Here is a 4,291-nt window from a genome sequence, read left to right as displayed (position 1 = left end):
TTAGCATAATAGACCACACCCAGCAGAAACTCATTAGCATATTAGGCCACACCCCTGACAGCACAGCTCATTCGCATATTAGGCCACACCCCCATGTTACCAGAAGTGTGGTCATCCAGCCACACCTACCTTTTGCTTCTTATTCTCTTTACCCTGTTTGCTGTCAAAACCCAGGGCTTTTTGCATGTTAGGCCACACACCCCTAATTGTAGCCAATCTGAATGAGTTTCTGCTGTTGGCTGTGGCCTATTATGCTAATGAGTTCCTGCTGGGCGTGGCCAACTTGGGAGCCAGCTGGAACTCCGTTCCTGTGCGTTCCTGCCCAAAAATAGCCCTGACTCTTTGGGTGAAGAAGGACTTTCTTCTACCCGTTCTAACCCAACTTTCATGGAGTGCCCACGAGTTCTTGTATGGTGAGAAAGGGAGAAAAGGACTTCTTTCTCTACCTGCTGTATCCCAGGCATAATCTTATAAACTTCAATCATGTCACCCCTCAGTCGTCGTTTCTCCAAGCTAAAGAGCCCCAAGCGCTTCAACCTTTCCTCAAAGGGAAAGTGTTCCAACCCTTTTATCATTCGAGTTGCCCTTTTCTGCACTTTTCCCAAAGCTATAATATCCTTTTTAAGGTGTGGTGACCAGAACTGCACACAGTATTCCAAATGAGGTTGCATCATTGATTTATACAGGGGCATTATGATATTGGCTGATCTGTTTTCAATCTGATCTGATCTGTGGTCATTACATGATATATGATTCCATGGTGAGTCTGGGGTGACCCAACACAAAATCCCTGAGGATCTGTAAGTGTCCATGGTTCAGAACCCATTTTTTTGCAGCATGGATTTGCCACCAAGCCGTGGACTCATGATTTCTGTTGTGCAAGCGGTGGACATGGACATGACGTGTGATTTGATGGTGATATTGGAGTGACCCAATTGAAAAACGCTGAGGATCCATGAGGATCCCTGCGTTGGAACTATGTTTTTTCACTTTTGTGGTGCAACGAATTCGCGGAGGCATGGTTTTTGTAGTGCTGCCTATAAGACATGGTCTTCAGAATGCTGGTGGTTTTATTGCGTTTCAGCATCAAAATCATATGAATTCATGAGGATCCGTGCTTTGTGGTCCCCCCTATAGACTAACACATGGCCTACAATATGATGGTGGTTTAATTTAATTTCAATGTAAAAATCATATGAATTCATGAGGATCCCTGTACACCCAGACTCAAGATTCGACTTTGTGAGCTACTACTGGAGCTGCGGTGGCTCAAGTGGTTAAGATGCTGAACTGCAGGCTGTGGAAGGTCAGTAGTTCAGCAGTTCGAGACCCGGGTGCCGCATGATGGAGTGAGCTCCCATCTCTAGTTCCAGCTCCTGCCAACCTAGCAGTTCGAAAGCAAGACATTGCAAGTAGATGAATAGGGACCACTTTGGTGGGAAGGTAACAGCGTTCTGTGTGCCTTGGTGTTTAGTCATGCCGGCCACATGACCATGGAAACGTCTTCGGACAGCGCTGGCTCTTCGGCTTTGAAACGGAGATGAGCACCGCAACCCGACTGGCTTTCGAGCAAAGGAACCTTTACCTTTACTGGCATTACAGTGGTGAGCCAGAGATTTGGCCCCTGCATCAACTAGTTTGCTCTGGTGCCCATCCTTCCTGAGCCGAGACAAAAATGTGTGAGCTGGCGGCTAAAGAACTGTGATCTCACACTCACTCAGCTTAGAGGGAACACTGGTGGGTGGGCGTCTACGCAGACACACACGCTTCCTTTAATGTGCTCTCCGCCTCCTACCTGTCCCGCCCCCTCCGTGACGCTGCAGGGCTTCAAAGCGACGCGCAGGGCCACGCCCCCTGCTCCTCCCCCCGCCCGCCCGCGGCTTCATTCTTATGTAACTTTCACTCCAGCCTCGGCCGGTGAGAACCACAACTCCGCTCCCCATTGGCCGGTCCGCCGAGAGCCAGAGGCACGCTATTGGGCGCCTCCCCGGCGTGGGCGGGGCTCGGAGCCCATTCACGGCGCCTGACTCGGCCGCCTGCAACGACACGTGCCCGGCCGGGCGGTGCGAATCCCCCTGCGAGGGCGGGGCCAGGCGGGCAGCGGGGCCCGGGAGGAGCCGGGGACACGTGGGAATGCCGGCGTGACTGCGGGGCTGGGCAGATCGGGTTCAGACAGCTCCGCGCCCCAGTAGCCTTCCTTGGCCCGCCCCACCTCGCAGGGTTGTTGTGAGGCCGGCGCCCTGAGCGGCGCAGACGATAATGGCTGTGTAGGCCGGCCAAGAGATCTGTGCTTCAGGAGGAGAAGTGGAAGGCAGCGGGACCCCCCCCCTTACAGCCAACATGAGATGGGCGGACACTCCACCGAGGAAGCCCCAACCTTCGGTTTGCAAGATCTCAGCAAGGAGAGGTTGCGAGCAGTGCTCCCTCTAAGCTGTGGAGTCTTCTGAGCAAAAATTCTACTTTGTGAGCCACTGGCATTGAAGTTGTGAGGGGGCCATTTGCCGACTGCATAAGTTGGTTTGCTCCGGAGCCACCCTTCCTGAGCCAAGACAAAGATGTGTGAGCCGGAGGCTAAAAAAACTGTAAGCTAGCTCACACTGACTCAGCTTAAAGGGAGCACTGCATGCAAGCAATGCTCCCTCTAAGCTGTGGAGTCTTGTGAGCAAAGATCCTACTTTGTGAGCTACTGGCATTAAAGTTGTGAGCAATTGATTTGGCCACTGCATAAATTACTCTGCTCCGGAGCCCTCCTTCCTGAGCTGAGATAAAAAGGTGTGAGCCAGTGGCTAAAAAACTGTGAGCTAGCTCACACTAACTCAGCTTAGGGGGAGCACTAGTTGCAAGGAGAGGGCGTTTTGGAGGCCATTGATTCATAGGGTCGCTATCAGGTGGGGGGAAACTTGATGGCCCTTAATGCACGCCCCATATTAGGTATATCAGAATTCAGGGGAAGACATTTTTCTATTATAAAATGGAGAATGTAAAGGGAAAGACCCGGGAATCTTCAGGGGATCGTAGCAGGAGCCGCATGACCCCTGAAGATATTCCTGTGTCGCCTTAGAGTAGTGTCACTTTCCTGGCCGCACGTGGTCCTGTTGTGGATCTAAAGGAACAGTCGTGGGGAGGGGGGTGCCATTCCCTGGCGTTCACTGTACGCGACAGTTCCGGAAGCCTATTCGTGACCAGCTGAGCCAGCTCACCGTTTTTTAGCCTCCGGCTCACCCATTTCGGCTGGACAAAAAACCCCGGCTGCAAACGTGTGCGACTTAAAAATAATAATAATAATAATAATAATATACTTTATTGTCATTGTACACAGTACAACGAAATTAAAGGTGCAATCATTTCAGTGATCTACAGCCATACACATATACACTCACACAACCATCCCATAACTCCCTTAAGGTTCACATTGCAACCTAAACCACCAATGTCACCCAAAAGATATGATGTCCTCCCTTACCTCCTACGAATCATTGTTAGTCCCGTTAATAATAATAATGATGATGATGCTCCAAGACTTTGGCCACCCAATGAGAAGGGAGCACTCCCTGGAGAAGACCCTGATGCTGGGAAAGACTGAAGGTCAAAGAAGAAGACGGGGAGGGCAAAGGATGAGATGGTCAGACAGTGTCATCGATGCAAAGAACATGAAATTGAGCAAACTTCAGGGGACGGTGGAAGACAGGAGGGCCTGGCGGGATCTGGTCCATGGGGGTCGCGGAGAGTCGGACTCGACTGTGCGACCGAGCAACAAAAACATGTGTAACTGTAAATCGCTCAGAGCCAGCAGCTCTGCAGGACCGAGCGAGTAATAAATGGAAAGAGATGATGGTGATGATGATGCAGCAGCCCAATCGCTTGCTCACAACTTGAATGCCGGTAGATTAACAAGTAGGATGTTTAGGACTCCGCAGCTTAGAGGGAGAGCATCGCTTGCAAGCAGTGTTCCCCCTAAGCTGAGATAGTGTGAGCCAGCTCCCAGCTTTTTAGCCTCCGGCTCGCACATTTCGGTCTTCGCTCAGGAAGGGAGGGCGAACGGATTTCTGCAGCGGCCCAGTCGCTGCTCACGACTTTCCTGCCAGCTGCTCGCAGAGTGGAATTTTTGCTCACGACTCCACAGCGCACGACCCCTGCTAGACGAGGGTAGAGTGCGGCTGCGGCTGGAGGCCCCTCCTCCCCTCCCCGGCCGCGCTTCCGGGTCCCGCCGCCCGGGCCACGCGGGCGCTGCCGCAGACACGGGGCGGCCCACTTGCCCGCCGGCCACATGTAGCCGCCTGCGCCCCGTCGC

This window comes from Gekko japonicus, unplaced genomic scaffold, assembly GCF_001447785.1.
Source record: "Gekko japonicus isolate JY-2015 unplaced genomic scaffold, Gekko_japonicus_V1.1 scaffold424, whole genome shotgun sequence".
Classification (NCBI taxonomy): domain Eukaryota; kingdom Metazoa; phylum Chordata; class Lepidosauria; order Squamata; family Gekkonidae; genus Gekko; species Gekko japonicus.
The sequence above is the reverse complement of the archived record's forward strand: the minus strand, read 5'-3'. Positions refer to the sequence as shown.